The sequence below is a fragment of the Strongylocentrotus purpuratus genome, unplaced genomic scaffold (genome assembly GCF_000002235.5).
Source record: "Strongylocentrotus purpuratus isolate Spur 01 unplaced genomic scaffold, Spur_5.0 spur5_scaffold_18, whole genome shotgun sequence".
In the NCBI taxonomy this organism is placed as follows: Eukaryota; Metazoa; Echinodermata; class Echinoidea; order Camarodonta; family Strongylocentrotidae; genus Strongylocentrotus; species Strongylocentrotus purpuratus.
In genome coordinates, this window is record NW_022145603.1 from 27486933 (window position 1) to 27507284 (window position 20352).

Genomic DNA, 20352 nt, shown 5'->3' on the forward strand with positions numbered 1-20352 from the left:
ATGGATTGAGCTATAACATATGATATATATATATATATATATATATATATATATATATAGAGAGAGAGAGAGAGAGAGAGAGAAAGAGAAAGAGATAGAGAGAGAGAGAAGTCACATACACAATGATATACACATACATGGCAGTTTGGCAGGGTTTTTCGGCCTTTCAATTGAAAGCTTTGTTTATTCTTTGTTTCTACACTGATATCATTGATTATTAAAAAGTACGATTTTAAAGTGGAGTTTATTAATTTAAATAATGAACGCCCCTCAGGTCATGTCCCTGCAGCAGAGCGAGTCCACAACTGTTTGTTTTCTCCTTCTTAAAGATGGGTTCATGAAAGACTGATATATTATGATCTAATTTCACACAGCGGGTGGTTTATTTGATGTTCTGAGTAGTCATTTCCGAAGAGCATTTGTAAATTAATTTCAAAACATGCAGGGGGTGAAGGAAAGCACCCATCCACAACAACTCAAACACGATAAATACTGGAGAAAGGACATGGATTAACACAACGCTGATTCGACAGACAGTCTAAGGTTACAGTTGTGATATCTACTCTCGGTAAGTGAAAACATTATTTTTGATTTGATCAAAGAAATTCGACGAATGTGTAATAAACTATAGATGAATCTACTTTTTATTTTTTTCCAGTAATTTATTTATTTTTTGTTTATTCCTTTTTTTTGAATACCTGAGTTAGTTAATTTAAAAAAGTATACTTATTTGTTTATTTATGAATTCGTTTATTCTTTTATCTTTTATCCTCTTAATCATCTAATCATTTATTCAATTGCTATCTAGTGTGTGTGGGAGGGGGAGGGACCTAGAGAAAATAAACATGATCTTTGATGATATGTACCCTTTTATGCAAAATGTGGTCGCGAAATTTGCTTATTCTGACAACAGAATATTGAACTTGAAAAAGATTTATCATGAAAAAAGGAAGAAAGTAAGCCTACCTATAAGATGAAAGATGTTCGTGTATTTTAAGCTATACTTTCTTACTGCAGACGATGGGAAGTCTCTCATATTCGAGTCATATGAGGGATCATTAGTCATAATTTTCTTTCAGACTCACCAATCAAATTCAAAGATGACTAAGGCTATGTACCTTGCTCTTGCCGCGGTCCTCATCGTTGCCGCCTTCGCCTTCGAGATGGAAGACGATGACGACAACGATGTCGCCATGATGAAGAGGATGCCCGAGGTACATGAATACCTGTGGGCCGAGAAGAGGGGGCAGAACCTGAAGAAGTACAAGTGTAAGTATTCACTTTAGTCTTCATTAATTCTTTAGTTTAAACAAACACCATGGAAACATTGAAAGATACTCTCCTATAAGAGAAAACAGTGCATTTTCACTCCCCCGGGAGTCATGTTAGTGATCCCTTGTGTTTAGGAGTGAACATTCATGCATTTTAAAGTGCTCTCTGAAAGGAGAAGAATGTGAATTTTAACCCATTGTTTACTGGAACCTGGTGGTTCCTGTGTTAAGCCTATGGGAATAAGATAAATCAGTAGCCAACGGGTTAACTCTACTTTCACTATCGTAGGAGTCACTTCAGTGATCACACGATTTTTGGGTTATTTTGGGTGTGCAAAGCATTTCAAGGGTAAAATACAAGGTACACTAAATAATTTCTTACAAAATAAGAAGAACAAGAGGGACCATCTTGAGGCTTGACATGTTGATGGTCCCAATAATTTGCAAGTTATAACATAGATAATGTGCCAAAAGAAAAGAACATAGGCAAAATAAAGGTGTTTGTGTATTAAATTAGTCGTTAAAACAACTGATAAATGATGAAAAACTATAGATAAAAAGATAACAAGTATGATTTACGCTTTCTTTATGAATCTACAAATGGAATTTTAATTCAACGTAGAGGAAAATATATTGCACATCAAACCTTCCCAGAAGTTCATTTACTTGGAACTTTTTGATACTCTTCAAACCTTTTTGAATTACCTTAAAGGTACTATGTCCCATTTGCAGGCCAACAAATGATAAAGTTAAATTTCAACTGCATTTGAAAGATAATACTAATTTAGAACTTCCCTAAAAAGGTGTCGCTTGAAAATGTCTTCAAGTGGGAAAATAACGACTGTTAGTTGTCAAATCGACTTTAGGGCTATAGAGCCCAAAAGTAATAGTTTTGATTTTCAGACAATTGTACCGAATTGTCATACGTTTTATGCTGCACAAAGATTCAATCAGTTTAATCTTGGCCATCACAAGAAGTGGGTTATTGATGAAGACAAATGCTCATGTACCCTTTACAACTCTTTTCATGTATGCTATTACCAAAGAAGAAAAAAAGCCAATCAGTCACTCAATAGTGTCTGACAGTAAAGTCTAGCAAGTAAACGGGTTTCCTTGCATAATTTGAATATGAGGACACTGCTAACGTTTAAATTTCACAGATAGAACATACAAGACATATTCATAATTCCTGCAAAGTTCTACAGAATTTGAGGTTGGCTGCAAAAGGGACATAGTACCTTTAAGAAAACATTTTCGCATAACCAAATGTGTTATAATAGCACTTACACGTCTTTGCACTATTTCACTTTGTTCTTTCCATCAAATGAAATTATAACTGAGAAAAAGAAGAAATTATTTGATGTCATTGCCCGCAAGCAATGCACGTAGCTGTTGTTGTATAGAAATTTTTGTGTGAAAAGAGGGACCCTACAAATCTCGTAGGACGTTTTTTTTTTTTTTTTTTTGGGGGGGGGGGGGGGATACATGCATACACAAAAATGAATATTTGTTTCTGGTTTCGTTGTTTTAACAGCCTGTGTCAAGTACGGACAAGAGTGCACATGCCACCGAAGGACGGGCAACATTGTATACTGCACTGGTGAGTTGAAGTTGCGTTCTGGTCATGCAAGCAATAGACCAGATTAGGGTCGTTTTTTTAAATTAATTTACCTTTGAGTTCTTGCGCATGCTCACCCCACGAATCCACCATTCTCCACGATTATACGTGCGCAATTCTCTTGTATACAGTATATCACTCTAGTGTGCGAGCGGGCGCACACGTCGCTAAAACGTACAAATAGAGAAAAGTCTTAGCAATTAATTTCTTTAATTATTGTTATCTATCTTATAAATATTAATATTTTTATCATTTTTATTATTAACAATGAAATCGGTACCAAGCGGCATATTTATTATATATTTCGTTTTTGTTTGTGGCAGGGGAATCTCAAGAGGATTTCACAGTTATTTACTATTTAACTACAATTTCCGTGTTTTTTTTTCTGTGTGCGTGGGGTTATGAAGTTATTTGCGCATCTTCAACCTTCACTTTCCACATATGGAACCGTTGTATCATCCGCTCAATTTGACTTGCGTGCAAAGAACAAAGAATCATTTTTGCATGGAAAAGAGAAGTTTTCTAAAAAGTGCGTTTCTTTCCAGCATATGGGTGCCCGGGAGTCATTTGGTAACCTTTCAAAAAGTATAATATTAAACAAAATATGGTACTTTCTCTGTACTTTTGTCTGGAAAAACATAGTAATCTAGCTTAATGTCGTCTCTTTTTGCGTCGGAGAAGAGCAAAATAGCGAGTTTCAATTGCCCTTCGGCAGCTCTTGCAACCCCTCACTCGTTCCATGATTGTGGTCAAGCGGCTTTGGGATGAGCGGCTAATGAATCTGGTACTAAACTTGTTTTGATTGGTTGTATATTTGTGTAGGAATTTACCCATTCACATAATGGAACTACCTGCCCGATGAAACTACCAGGCCGATGAAACTTGTGGTCCGTGACCCCCTGCACTCAAGAATGTTTGGGAGTTAGTTCATGGTCAACGTCTTTTATGAGAAAAATCCAAGCAAACCTTTCCATATGAAAATCCCTTTTCCGCAGTTTCCGAGATCGAATAATGATGGCGATTGTAAATCCTGTATAGAGTGCTGGGTGTTTGCATTAAGTTTGTCTCAATCTATTTCAATTTAAAGGTAGTTATAACTACGGGAGCAGCGAGTTTCGGGACCATACTGCTACAGCCGACCTGAGATGGCGCTATTTTGCGGTAGTGTTTCTAGTATAGTGTGGCTTAAAGAAATACGGTCTTGCTACAAGATTTGTGAACCGTTAATTTTTTCATTTCTTCTTTCAAATTCATACAGGTGCTGGCAATGGCGATGGTATTTAGATGAAATGACAACAGACCCGGATGTCACACTGTTCACCCGACCCATGCTTCGACCTCCACTCCAAGACTCCTGCAGGCGGTTGCTTAACTTCGTGTTTATGTCTGCATGTCTATCATTGCGCAATGAAAGAAAATAGATATGGTTAAACAAAATAAACTCCTGAATATCACATACAATTGTTAATGTGTTTCTTGTTAAAGTGACTCATGAGGTGTGATGCGTGATACGTGATGAAGGTTTTGTGAAACGCTGGCTATTTCAAGTTGTCGGTGTGGAGGGGCATGGAATAGCCAGAGAATAGAGGAGACCAATATGAACCGCAAACAAAGAGAGGGAAAGAGAGAGATTATTTATGCGTGTGTGTGTTTGTGTTTGTGTGTGTGTGTGCGCGCGGGCAAGTTTGCGTGTTTGTGAGAGAGAGTTTGTGGAGTAGGGCTATCGAGAGGGAAATAAGAAAGAGAAAGCGAAATGAAGATAAGAAGAAGAAGATAGAGAGAAAGAGAGAGAGAGAGAGAGAGAGTAAGAGAGAGAGAGAAAAAAATGTATTAGAGAGAGACAGAAAGAGTATGAGAGAGAGAGAGAGAGAGAGAGAGAGAGACAGAGAAATGGTAGAGTAGGACGAGGGATAGGAAAAGGAAAACGAGAAAGCGAAATGAAGACACAGAAGGGGATATATATTTTCTCTCGTTTGTTTTGCATTGTAAACTGGACCCCTCGGTAGAACAGCTGTAATGCACTGGCACAGCTGAGCAGGGCGATCCATCCCATGTTATTTGTTAATCTTATTATTTATGTTGTAATTTATATATTTATATATTTGGTAAATAAAATAAAATAAAATAAAATGTATAGCAAGAGAGAGAAAAGAGGTAACAAATAGAAAAGAAAAAAGAATGACAATGACAATGCACAAGTAATACTTACAAATAAGCACAGAAAGAGAAAATTGTTATCCGAAGCTTACATCAATTACAAACAAAGAGGAATATTAAAACAAATTAGAAGAGATGTGTTTTCAAATACTTTTTGGAAGCTATGATAGTATGGCAACTAGTGCAGGGGTAAGGAGTTCCAAGTTTTTTCGGAAATGACTGAAAAGGCCCTATCACCTATCTGTTTACTGGCTCGAGGATGGTATGCGTATTAATACTGCCTGATCGTGTATTATGCATGGATGTTTGCGCATGGAGTAGATCACCTAGATATGCTGGGCCTCGATTATTGAGACACTTGTAAGCGAGAATTAAGGTCCTACGTATGTTTCGATTGTTAACGCGAAGCCAGTGAAATCGCTAACGAAAAGGGAGACACAGACACATTTTGGTTTGCAATGAATGAGCCGTGTTGCTTTAAATTTTGGAGGGGTTGAAGGGAGTCAAGATCTTGAAGCGATATACCATGAAATAGCGAATTCCGAGGAATATGCTTACTTTCATCTGACTGGGCTATTGATGAGTGGTGTAGTGTGCCCCCTCCCAACCTGACATTCATCTAATCTCTATATGAAATCATCATCTTCATTATTGTTACCATCACCATCATTGTTATCATTATCACCTTCATCTACAGCAGCAGCAGCAGTTGCAGAATCATTGTAATTTTGATTACATCGTCTGCGTCGTCGTCACCATCATAATCGTCATCAACAACAACAACATCATAATTATTATCATCACCATCATTATCATCTTGATCATCATTATTATCAACATCATCGTCATCATCATCATCACTATCACCATCAGTATCATGATCATCGTCATCATCACCAGGATGTAGAATATGCATGTTGTTATAAGTTTGTCAAATTATGGATTTATAATCAAATTATCACTCCCCACTTACAGATTAATGATATATTTGTTGTCATTTCATTTTGTAAATGTATATGTATTTATATGAGGGATCCCGTTCTACAAGCCCAGGGGGGGGGGGGGGGGCGTTTCTCAAAAATTGTCATCAGTGACAAATGACAGTTTTTGTTATAAGCTACTGAAATCCATGCTTCTGATTGGTTATCAGCAGATTTGTCACTGATTTTTGTCATTTGTCATTGAAAAAAGGCTTTGTAAACGGGTACCTGCTTCTCAATAAATCCCTCCATTTCCACACTTTTTCTTTAGAAAAGCGCACATTATTTACAGCAAATGTATACATTCGATTATTAATATGCAAAATGCTTTAAATCAATGTAATTTTTTTTCGGATCGACTCTTTCTCATAATTATTTTATGGATTGTTCTGTTGGAAATGAAATTAAAACTGAAACCGAGACAATCCACTCATCAAAATCAAAACAATACTTACAACTTATTTGATTGCCAACCTTTTGGTTATACACATGTCAAATTGAAGCTTCAGATTTGTAGGTGTTCAATTAAGCGTTATAGCGTAATATAACTTCGAAATGTGTGGCGTACCATCAGCTTTTTTAATACATGTATTACCTGTGTAATGAATCTAATAATGGGATGCCGATGAACTTGTACTTCTGACGGTTTCGTGAAGCGCTGCCCTGATTCTTTGGGTGAACGTCTCGTGGTGTGCGAACAGGCAGGTAATAAATATGTGTGTGTGTGTGTGTGTGCGTGAGTGTGTGTGTGTGTGTGTGTGTGTGTGTGTGTGTGTGCGCGCGCGTATGAGGGCTATAACAACCATTATAGGTCATCCGTCTACAGTGTTTTCAATTGGAAACATGAACAATAAATGGCCAACCTCTATTAGAGCAGTCGTGTTAGATTAGTTGTTTTGAAGAAAGAAAAACCATCATATTTTAAGTTTACTTTAAGAGACGGGATCAGTATCAGCATCAAAAATACATAATGCTTTACAAACCATCAGTCGCTTAATCTATCAAATACTTTTATCTTTCTCTCTATAGGGAGTCAAAAATTCTAAAAAATAATGTTTTCAATTAAGAAAACCAACAACATCATAACCTAATCAGTGGCGGATCCAGGAGTTTCTTACTTGGGGGGGGGGGGGGGCACAAAATCGCATGGGGTGAAATATATGAAAAACGAAAAACGATGGAGCGAGGCGTCAGCGGCAAGGGAGCGGAGCGACCAAGCTGGGGTGGGTCTGGGAGGGTTAGGTAGGAAGCATTTGCAATTTTAGAACTACATTAGGTGCATTTTCAGGCACTTCCTGGAGTAATATGACGTAAAATTGCCTTTTCCTACCCCCTCAAAGAGTAGGGATCCAGGGGTAGATGATGGGATCTGGCTTTTTGCTAAGGGGGGGGGGGGGGGTGACCCAAGGACGACAAGGACCATCGTCCACGAGCCGCGAAGTGGCGAGGCAATTTTTTTGTTGTTGCTATTTTGAACCCCCGTAAGTAATATTTTCCTGGCATCTACTAACACAATGGAGACCATAAACAGCAGTTCATGATAACGTCTTTTTAAATCAAATAACAGTTTGAGGGGGTTCGACCCAATGACGATGCGGAGCATCAGCCGCGTAGCGGCGAGGCGATTTTTGTTGTTGCTATTTTGAACCCCCTAAGTGATGTTTTCCTGGCATCTACTAACACAATGGAGACCATAAAAAGCAGTGCAAGATAACGTCTTTTTAAATCAAGTATTAGTTTAAGGGGGGTTTGACCCGATGACGATACGGATACTGTGTGGGTCTGGACACATGATGGCGTTTTACTATTCACATCACATTTTCACTTGGCAGCCCAAGGGGGGGGGGGGTTAAACCCCCGTACCCCTCCCCCATCCCCCCACAGGTCCGCCACTGGGATATTTTGCAAACTGGAAGCAACAAGCATTACATGTAGGCGATGGAAAAATGTGCTTGCGAAACGGATAGAAACTTCGCGGCTACAGGGATGACAGAAAATAATATGACAATGAAACCAGCAACTGTGGCAGGATTAATGGCGGGGACAATCTGCAAGCTGAAAGAGCACCTGTGCCCCCCCCCCCTCCCCCTGGATACACCACTGCTAATTCCACAGCAGCTCACCGATCCAAGACCAACATTTTTACATAGATGATACATTGATACTAATGGACGATTAGTTTTGACAGCGAATAATTTCATTTCGAAGATAGCGGGACATTGTAACGCATCACGCTTTAACAGAGATCACCTACAAGTGAGCTTCGCAAGTGAACTGAAGGAGATTCTGAGACATGAAGACATTTTTTTAGGATGTCGAAACTTTTTAATCTTACACATACTAATCGTCACTTTTTCTACCTATTGATTAACGGCGTATCCAGTGATTGGCTTCAGAACGGGCAAACTATTTTGACTGATTATGAACCATTAGTAAGGAGACCTATAGTTACGTTACAAGACTTTACCCTCAAGAAGGATACACATTTCAACTTACTGTTAGCCGTATACTTCTAGTAAAAAGGGCTCTGGCTTGCGATATAGTGGAAGGGGGATGGGGAGCATCGCCCAAAATTATTTATGAAAAGTAAAGTCTTTGAGATTATGTCAACACTTTGAGCGTTTCTCGACTTAGATGTGTATAATAGTTTCTAACGTGTTACTAGTGAGGCTGCTTTACTTGTTGTTGATATAACATCTGCCAGGAGGGGCGAAGTGAACCTTTTTCAAATAAATGGCAAGTGCCCTTGATTCTCCCTGATATTGAAACTCTTTGATTTTTTGTATTACCGGACCAAGTGTTCAATAGGATTTATCTGTAGTCTCTTTGTATTTGTTGTAGTAAAGACACAAAACAAGCTTATTATTGAGAGAAGGAGAGAGCGAGAGAGAGAGAGAGAGAGAGAGAGAAAGAGAGAGAGAGAGAGGAGAGAGAGAAATAAGGAAGAGATAGATGATTGGATGAGAGAGAGAGCGAGAGAGAGAGAGAGAAGTCACATACATAAAGATATATAAATACATGGCAGTTTGGCAGGTTTTTTTTGTGCCTTTCAATATTATTGAAAGCTTTGTTTATTCTTTGTTTCTACACTTCATTGATATCATTGATTATTAAAAAGTACGATTTAAAAGTGGAGTTTATTAGTTGAAATAACGAACGCCCCTCAGGTCATGTCCGTGCAGCAGAGCGAGTCCATAACTGTTTGTTTTCTGTGTTTTCTTAAAGATGGGTTCATGAAAGACTGATATATTATGATCTAATTTCACACAGCGGGTGGTTTATTTGATGTTCTGAGTAGTCATTTCCGAAGAGCATTTGTAAATTAATTTCAAAACATGCAGGGGGGTGAAGGAAAGCACCCATCCACAACAACTCAAACACGATAAATACTGGAGAAAGGACATGGATTAACACAACGCTGATTCGACAGACAGTCTAACGTTACAGTTGTGATATCTACTCTCGGTAAGTGAAAACATTCTTTTTGATTTCATCGAATGGGTAATAAACTATAAATTTATCTACTTTTATTTTTCCAGTTATTTATTTCTTTTTTGTTTATTCCTTCTTTTTGTATATACCTGAGTTAGTTAATACAAAAAAGTATATTTTATTTGTTTATTTATCAATGCGATTATTCATTTATCTATGATCCATGTGTGTGTGTATTGGGCTTTTACAGTCGTGTATCAAACAGATATGATTATTTACGTCTGGGGACCGACCTTTAAACGCCACCATCCGAAAGATGTGACTCAGTTTCGAACCTGCGTCCTTGCCTGAATCAGGTTGTAATTTCCACTGTTAGCTGGATTGCAGGCGCACGCCACAACGCCTACATTCTCTTAATCACCTAATCATTTATTCATTTGCTATCTAGTATGTGTGGGAGGGGGAGGGACCTAGTGGAAATAAACATGATCTTTGATAATATGTATGCCCACCTGCGCTGATAGTGATCAGTTTAATTGACCCTTTTCTGGAAAAATGTGGTCGCGAAATTTGCTTATTCTGAACCTAAAATTAAGTAACAACAGAATATTGAACTTGAAAAAAGATTTATCATGAAAAAAGGAAGAAAGTAAGCTTACCTATAAGATGAAAGATGTTCGTGTATTTTAAGCTATACTTTCTTACTGCAGACGATGGGAAGCCTCTCATATTCGAGTCATATTAGGGATCATTAGTCATAATTTTCTTTCAGACTCACCAATCAAATTCAAAGATGACTAAGGCTATGTACCTTGCTCTTGCCGCGGTCCTCATCGTTGCCGCCTTCGCCTACGAGATGGAAGACGATGACGACAACGATGTCGCCATGTGGGCTGAGAAAAGGGGGCAGAACCTGAAGAAGTACAAGTGTAAGTATTCACTTCAGTCTTCATTAATTCTGTAATTTAAACAAACACCATGGAAACATTGAAAGATACTCTCCTATAAGAGAAAACAGTGCATTTAATTAGTGATCCCTTGTTTAGGAGTGAACATTTACGTATTTTAAAGTGCTCTCTGAAAGGATAAGAATGTGAATTTTAACTCTACTTTCAATAGACTTTCACTATCGTAGGAGTCACTTCAGTGAACACACGATTCTTATTTTGGGTGTGCAAAGCATTTCAAGGGTAAAATACATTAATAATTTCTTACAACGTAAGAAGAACAATAGGGACCATCTTGAGGTTTGACATGTTGATGGTCCCAATAATTTGCAAGTTATAACACAGATACTGTGGCAGAAGGAAAGAAAATAGGCAAAATAAAGGTGTTTAGGTAGTAAATTATTCGTTAAAACAACTGATAAATGATGACAAACTATTGAGAAAAAAAAAATAACAAGTATGATTTACGCTTTCTTCATGAATTTAGAAATGGATTTTTAATTCAACGTAAAGGAAAATATATTGCACATTAAACCTTCTCAGAATTTCATTTACTTGGAACATTTTGATACTCTTCAAACCTATTTGAATTACCTTAAAGGTAAAGACCAGTTATGGTCATGCGATTGCATTGTGAAAGAAACGTTGTGGAATCGATCAGAAAAGGTTGATCATCTAGCCTCTAGCATCTGCAAGGTTCTGGAATCATCAAAATGATAAGAAATTTGGCCCATTCTTCGTAAAGTTACAAGCACTATACACAGAAAGAAGTACATGGGACTACCCTATATCTCTCACAGACCATGAGAGAAACAAATTTACCAAATATATGAATTAGTAGGCGGTTTCCCGGCAAGTTTTTTATCATCATGTATTAGTCAAAACATATTCTTTCACATGATTGGTAATGAGAGCTTCCATTTCATTTTTTGAAATTGGGGCGTTTCCAATACTGGTCTTTACCTTTAAGAAAACATTTTGCATCACCAAATGTGTTATTATAGCACTTAAACGTCTTTGCACTATTTCACTTCGTTCTTTCCATCAAATGAAATTATAACTGAGAAAAAAGAAGAAATTATTTGATGTCATTGCCCGCAAGCAATAAACGTGGCTGTTGTTGTATAGAAAATGTCTTGTGAAAAGGGGGACCCTACAAATCTTGGGGGGGGGGGGGAACACATTCATACTCAAAAATGATTATTTGTTTCTGGTTTTGTTTTTTTAACAGCCTGTGTCAAGTACGGACAAGAGTGCACATGCCACCGAAGGACTGGCAACATTGTATACTGCACTGGTGAGTTGAAGTTGCGTTCTGGTCATGCAAGCAATAGACCAGATTAGGGTCGTTTTTTAAAATTAATTTACCTTTGAGTTCTTGCGCATGCTCACTCCACGAATCCACCATTCTCCACGAATATACGTGCGCAATTCTCTTGTATACAGTATATCACTCTAGTGTGCGAGCGGGCGCACACGTCGCTAAAACGTACAAATAGAGAAAAGTCTTGGCAATTAATTTCTTTAATTATTGTTATCTGTCTTATAAATATTGATACTATTATCATTTTTATTATTAACAATGAAATCGGTACCAAGCGGAAAGTCCCCCGAAAGAGGCATATTTATTATATATTTCATTTTAGTTTGTGGCAGGGGAATCTCAAAAGGATTTCACAGTTATTTGCTATTCAACTACATTTTTTTTTCTTTCTTTCTGTGTGCGTCGGGTTATGAATTTATTTGCGCATCTTCAACTTTTACTTTCAACATGTGGAAACGTTGTATCATCCGCTCAATCCGACTTGCGTGCAAAGAACAAAGAATCATTTATGTATGGAAACGAGAGGTTCTCTAAAAAGTGCGTTTCTTTCCAGCATGTGGGTGCCCGGAAATCACTTAGGTAACCTGTCAAAAAGTATAATTTAATAAATAATATGGCACATTCTCTGTACTTTTGTCTGAAAAACATAGTAATCTAGCTCAATGTCGTCTCTATTTGCGTCGGAGAAAAGCAAAATAGCGAGTTTCAATTGCCCTTCGGCAGCTCTTGCAACCCCTCACTCGTTCCATGATTGTGGTCAGGAGGCTTTGGGATGAGCGGCTAATGAATCTGGTACTAAACTTGTTTTGATTGGTTGTATATTTGTGTAGGAATTTACCTATTCACATAATGGAACTACCTGCCCGATGAAACTACCAGGCCGATGAAACTTGTGGCCCGTGACCCCCTGCACTCAAGAATGTTTGGGAGTTAGTTTATGGTCAACTTCTTGTATGAGAAAAATCCAAGCAAACCTTTTCATATGAAAATCTCTTTTCCGCAGTTTCCGAGATCGAATAATGATGGCGATTGTAAATCCTGTATAGAGTGCTGGGTGTTTGCATTAAGTTTGTCTCAATCTATTTCAATTTAAAGGTAGTTATAACTACGGAAGCAGCGGGTTTCGGGACCATACTGCTACAGCCGGCCTGAGATGGCGCTATTTTGCGGTAGTGTTTTAGTACAGTGTGGCTTTAAAGAACTACGGTCTTGCTACAAGATTTGTGAACCGTTAATTTCTTAATTTCTTCTTTCAAATTCATACAGGTGCTGGCAATGGCGATGGTATTTAGATGAAATGACAGAAGACCCGGATGCCATACTGTTGTCCCGACCCATGTTTTGACCTCTACTCCAAGACCCCTGCAGGCGGTTGCTTAACTTCGTGTCCACGTTTGCATGTTTATCATTGCGCAATGAAAGAAAATAGATATAGTTAAACAAAATTAAACTCCTGAACATCACATACAATTGCTACCGGTTTCTTGTTAAAGTGACTCATGAGGTGTGATGCGTGATACGTAATGAAGGTTTCGTGAAACGCTGGCTATTTCAAGTTGTCGGTGTGGAGTCGGTATTAAAGCCCCACTGTACTACTTATAGCTACTTGCGTCCTCTATATTACAAACAATGCCTAATCGTTGACCATTGGTCCCCGTGATCCTCTTTTTCTTATGTTACTTGAGAGCTGATTTGATGAGATAACCACCTGTCAGTGACCTTGCAGTGTGGTCTAATCCCTCCGGTACACTAGTACGGATGGGCTTTAAAGGAGGGGCATGGAATAGCCAGAGAATAGAGGAGACCAATATGAACCGCTAACCTAGAGAGGGAGAGAGAGATTATTTGTTTGTGTGTGTGTTTGTGTGTGTATGTGTGTGGGTGAGTGTGGGCTCGGGCAAGTTTGCGTGTTTGTGAGAGAGAGTTTGTGGAGTAGGGCTATCGAGAGGGAAATAAGAAAGAGAAAGCGAAATGAAGATAAGAAGAAGAAGATAGAGAGAAAGAGAGAGAGAGAGTAAGAGAGAGAGAAAAAAATGTATGAGAGAGAGAGACAGAAAGAGTATGGGAGAGAGAGACAGAGAGACAGAGACAGAGAAATGGTAGAGTAGGGCGAGGGATAGGAAAAGGAGAACGAGAAAACGAAATGAAGACACAGAAGGGGATATATACATATATATTTTCTCTCGTTTGCTTTGCATTGTAAACTGGACCCCTCGGTAGAACAGCTGTAATGCACTGGCACAGCTGAGCAGGGCGATACATCCTATGTTATTTGTTAATCTTATCATTTATGTTGTAATTTATATGTTTATATATTTGGTAAATAAAATAAAATATATAGCAAGAGAGAGAAAATAGGTAAAAAATAGAAAAGAAAATAGAATGACAAAATACACAAAATCAATACAAGACAAACACACAAACAAAAATGAGGTTAAACTACACTGTATCTTATCGATCTGATTAGGTAAAAGATTCTAAGAAAGAATGGTAGCATCTTAAAGGTACTATGTCCCATTTGCAGGACACACAAAATGCATAGGTTAAATTCCAACGGCAATTAAAAGACAATACTAATATAGAACTTCCCTCAAAACGAAAGGGCTTGCAGATGGCTTTTTTGTGGGAAAATAACGACCATTAGTTGTCGAATCGACTTAAGTGATTGTAATCACATGAGCAAATATTCATGACTCTTATACTATTGTACCGAATGATCGTACGTTGAGCTGGACAAAGATTCAATAAGTTTAATTTTGGCCATTACAAGTAGTGGGTTATTGATGTAGACAAATTAATGCTTATGTACCTGTTACAGCTCATTTAATGTATGTTATTTCCACAGATAAAAAGATGTCAGTCACTTACTCGATAGTGTCTGACAATGAAGTCTAGAAAGTAAACGGGTTTCCTTGCATAATTTGAATACTAGGAAACTGCTAACATTTAAATTTCACAGATAAGACATACATGACATATTCATAATCCCTGCAATGTTCTACAGAATTTGACGTTGGCTGCAAAAGGGCATAGTATCTTTAATAATGAATACAAAATATGATCATAAATACTCATTATAAAAGCAAACAAGTATCATGTAACAATGATGGTTGAAAGCAGTGTAGGAAAAATCCATGATAAACGTGAGTATGATGATTTACTAAATAAATCTTTTATAACAATAACATCAGGAGGCAAAGTATGATTCCTCACAAATTCTTACGATATTTTTTTCTTCTGTAGATGTTTACACGGGGATCTACACAATGCAATTTCTAATAAAATGCACTTAAGACATCGTTCAACAATACAGATTAAAATAAATTAACATTGATGGTTATTATACAAATAATGAATGGTTATGAGTTCAATAGTGCGAATATTTTCATGAGTTGAAAGATTAACATTCTATTCAACGAGGCGTCAGCCGAGTTGAATAGAATCAACGTTAATCTTTCAACGAATGAAAATATTCGCACCATTGAATGAATGAAAAACATTCATTATTTGTTTTATACAACATCGAAGAAGATCTAATAGAACGTTAATCAACAAATTATGCTTTACTCCTTATATCAAAGATAAATTAAAGTTGGAGTCAAGCCTTCTCGATTACATTCAGATTGCCTGCGCGTCAGATACACGCAGGGATACGCGCGCGCACGGCTGAGAGGAACGCAGGCTGCATATAACCAAAATTGCACGGCGCATATAACCAAAAATGCACGACCGTGCAATATAACATCTATTGAATATCATGTGACCACCAATCCTCCAATCAAATGACAAGGATCCCCGTAGGTGTTGTATAAATGTTATTATTCTTCTACTATATTGCCAGAATACATGGGATTTCTGACATGCTAAACATTTTAATACAATTAACTATTACGTTTTATACAACACCTACGGGGATCCTTGTCATTTGATTGGAGGATTGGTGGTCACATGATATTCAATAGATGTTATATTGCACGGTCGTGCATTTTTGGTTATATGCGCCGTGCAATTTTGGTTATATGCAGCCTGCGTTCCTCTCAGCCGTGCGCGCGCGTATCCCTGCGTGTATCTGACGCGCAGGCAATCTGAATGTAATCGAGAAGGCTTGACTCCAACTTTAATTTATCTTTGATATAAGGAGTAAAGCATAATTTGTTGATTAACGTTCTATTAGATCTTCTTCGATGTTGTATAAAACAAATAATGAATGTTTTTCATTCATTCAATGGTGCGAATATTTTCATTCGTTGAAAGATTAACGTTGATTCTATTCAACTCGGCTGACGCCTCGTTGAATAGAATGTTAATCTTTCAACTCATGAAAATATTCGCACTATTGAACTCATAACCATTCATTATTTGTATAACATTTAATGATCGAGTTTAGAACTTGTTTTAAGAGCAGAAAGTTAAAGTGCATTTTAAGCACTCAAGGACATATCTTAATTTTGTATTGTCTTCAACCTCATTCTGAGAAAAGGCCAACCAAGGAAAACAAAAACCGAAGTTTGACTGTCTTTACATCAACCAAATATAACCAATCACTTAATTGTTTAAAGCCTGTTTGGCCAGGAGGGATTAGACCTCCCTGCGCGGTTACTGACAGGTGGTTATGTCATCAAATCAGCTCTCAATTAACAGAAGAAAAAGAGGATCTTTGGGGACCGACGTGTACCGCTTAGACATTGTTTGCTATATAGAGGGCGCAGGTAGCTACAAGTAGTGCAGTCCCGCATTAAGATCCACTACCCCTACCCTGCTAACACTAATACGGTATCATGCCTTCTTACATCTCTCTCTCTCTCTCTCTCTCTCTTCTTCCCACTCTCATTCCCCTTAGTTTCTCTCACAGTCTCGCTTTTTTTCTCCCTCTCTCTTCCCCTCTCCGTCCCTCTCCTCTTATCCTCCTCTGTCTTTCTATCTCTCTCTCCCTTTCCTTCTCTCCCTCTCACCCCCTCCCTTTCTCTCTCTCTCTCTCTCTCTCTCTATGTCTCTCAGTCTCTCGGTCTCTATCGCTATTTCTGTCTGTCTGTCTCTCTCTGGTGCACCCCTTTTAATGGTATCAGCAAAGGGTAGCAATGTCACATAAATTGATATTTGATATCTAAACAGAGACCTGATGCGGCATGTGTATAATTGCTGTGCGCGGTGAACATGTCCCCAATTGGTATGTCTCAATCGAACCGTAAATTATGAGCAGCACGTTTGGGTGGTTATATGCTGCAAATAGATACAGTCAAGTAGCAGTCAAATTCCATGGGAAAACCGGGTCTTGCAGGGAGGGGGGGTAGAGAGAAATGAGAGAGAGAGAGAGAGAGAGAGAGAGGGGGAGGAGAGAGAGAGAGAGAGAGAGAGAGAGAGAGAGAGAGAGAGAGAGAGAGAAAGAGAGAGAGAGAGAGAGAGAGAGAAAAAATTAGGGGGTGGGTGGCGGCGTAGTATGCTCTTTTTATGACACTCAATAATAATTCCATAATTGTTGATCTCAAACTCTGTGAGTCTCTGGCAGACATTTTTAATAAAACAATTATTCGATTGATTTCAATCAAAATCAATTCAATTCTATTCAGACACGGCACTCTATACGACTGACAAGGTGTTGTATCTGCAAACTAGGGATGGAGGGAGGGGGTTGGCGGGAGAGGGGGGGGGGGGATTAGTGTGTGTTGTTGGATTGATGATCATTCCTAACGTCACCCAAATCCTGGAACAACCACTACACCTAACCCTAACCTTAAACGTAACCTAAAATCCAACTTTAACCCTAACCTTTACTCTTAATCTTTAAAGAAATGAAACCCGGAGTTATTGTAGATAAGTACGTGGCCAGATCATGGATATAGGTAGGTTTGAAAACATAGACAAATCAAAAAAGAGTTGTAAATGAAGTAATGAATTAATACGAAAGAATATTAGATCAATACATAAATAATGAATGGGTTTAGAAATTACTAACTAACTACCTTACTCAGTAAGCATATAAGTTACAACATAAATCAATAGACTACTGAATGAATAACTAATTAAAGGAATGATTTAATAAATGAATACATGAATATGTACATTTAAGAAGGAATGATTAATATAATAAGTAACTAACTAAAATAACTGACTAGTTGAATGCTAAACTAAGTAAATAAATAAATTCTATAAATAAATAGAGAGAGAGAGAGAGATAGATTAATAAATACATGCATAAAATAGTAAAGATTAAAGACAGCCACGTTGTCATTTGAATTCCACATTGAAAACGACCTACTTTTGTTCTGTTTATCCTTCATTTGGAGGAATATAAAAGCTAGCTTCGTCACGCCGTGAGCCTACAAGTACGTGCCTTTTCTTCATGCCCTCATTTTAAACAAAAGATGACGAAGTAGGCCTGTTCCACATACATTATTAATAGCACTATTGCATTAATGAGTAACAGCATATCGTTACAGGTTAGACCTTGTTATTTGTGTTGACATTTTCTTTTGGTTGAAGTCTTAAATATGTGGGAGCCGTAAATAACATGTATGTTTGAAAAATCTCCGTCATATTTGGGAAAGGCCTCTCTAAGAAAAAAAGAAGTAAAGTAGCTTTATTCGAAGGCCAAATACGTGTTTATTGTCAAAACATTCCCTTTTTACCTTGAGCCTCCCTTTTCAAACTTCTCATGAAAAATTCAAAGCTTTCTTAATGTCGTGTGTATTTTGATGTCTATATTCCGCCTTACACATAAATGGTTCTGCTTATTTTTTATTCAATGGTCGTAGTTTTGTAGGCGTGTGTTTTATTAGACACATCTCCCTCTAGGCTTCTAGAGAACACCTAAGTTTCCAATTTGAAATTCAAGCCAATTACTTCACTACTGCTATTTCGTGACAAGCATATAGACAAGATAAGACTTGTTAGGCTCGAATCGTATCGCTTTATTCGGTACTTGTTTATCATGGTCAGGATTAGGCACAGGTAACTACATGTTTGCTTTAATAAAAGGATTGCGTATGAAATTAGATCATCGCCATTTGCTAATATTTATGCTTCTGTTTTACGCCTTGCTCTCGTAAAATTTTCTGTTTTTTGTTCATCTTCTTTTTCTCTTTTGCCTTCTTCTTCTTCGATTCCATGACATTTGCTCCGGCGACAATTGCTCCGCTGTAAATTTCATACACTAATCGAATGGCTAACTTTAACCCTGGATTCAACACTATACCCTACCCTAAACCTAACCCTAAACCTAACATAAAACCCTATTGAAACCCTAACCCTAACCCTACATCTTAGACGAAATAAAGCCCGGAGCAATTGTCGCAGGAGCAAATGTCGTGTCACCTCTTCTTCTTCTTTTGCTTCATCTGTTTCGTCATCTAAATTAACTATTGTAGTAGACTCATCGCGAATATTAAATGTCCACTTTGATATTTATGTGAACTTTGATTTTTATCTCAAGTCAATTACATTCAACCTGCTATGCCTAGAAAGGCAAACGTGATTGAGTGATTAAGAACAATACATACGAATAAACTTATTAAAAAGTCATTTTAATTAGCAATGTGTATATTATCTAAAATAGAAATAATAACAATAACAAACACATACAAACGAACACACACAATTAATTCAAATTAAATGTTTTAATGAATTCAAAAGTAATAACCTATAACGCACAATTGCGTTTACAATCACCTTATTTATTAGAAATAGATTTTATTTTCTCAACAAATCATTGCTTGTTACAATTTGTACAGGTAGATGATCAACACGACACGGAATTGACGCCGAGATGACATGTACTGCATTCAGAAATGCGGAAAAGGGACTCTCCACAAAAATGTATATATGGGACTGCACACACAGGTGGCATGAAACAGGTATTACTCGTCATATTTCGATGATGATTAGACCTGAAGAGCAATCCCTTTAAAATACACTTCAGTAAACATTTCTGCTATAAAATTCTTCCAAACTGACTTGAAAGACTGAGAGAGCTCACAGATTATTCTCATCTATATCAAAACACAACATGCTTTTTAAACGGTGTTTTAATATCTTCTCTAGATAGCAAGTTTAATGTTGTGATTGTTGCAGAATGTTGGAAAGCTGCAAACGAACGAGACATTGTTACATGTTAAAAATTTGCCAATCACAACAACAAAACTTGTTCTGTTTGTTGGGGGTTTCATGTGGCTATGATATAGGCCTATTTTAAACACAGACCTCAGATATTTCTTCTCTAAAGAGATACTGCATGTTTGAATGCACTCTCGATTAACATAAAACGGACTGGTTAGTAGACTTCTCGACGCACCCGTACGCGCTCGCATAGAATAGGCCTACAAAGTACTTTACACCATATTATGTTATCCGTTATTTTTCTTGTACTCCTTTAACAGTTAACCTATAGCATGAATTTGATTTTTTAAAGGTTGATTTTAATCATTTTAGCTCCTGTTCTACGACCCCCTATTTTAAAATGTTTTAGCGCCGCCCTTCTCCAGCCGTGTCCAAAGCATACCTGACCACACTGTTTGTTTTCATTGGTTTTCAAGAGAGGTACATTGATACCTTTCTCGTTTGGTAAAACGGAAAAGAATAATATTTATTTCTCTGCGATGATATTGTAACCGATCTTTCAGATTGTGTT

At 37.5% G+C, this 20352-nt stretch overlaps 1 long non-coding RNA gene across 1 annotated transcript; it reads left to right on the plus strand.

Moving 5' to 3' along the window:
• The first annotated feature begins 493 nt into the window (after positions 1-493).
• Positions 494-4343, plus strand: LOC753009. Its single transcript, XR_143726.3, has 4 exons — positions 494-568; positions 1080-1269; positions 2806-2871; positions 4148-4343. It is a non-coding gene; the product is annotated as an uncharacterized LOC753009 (long non-coding RNA).
• Positions 4344-20352: the final 16009 nt, after the last annotated feature.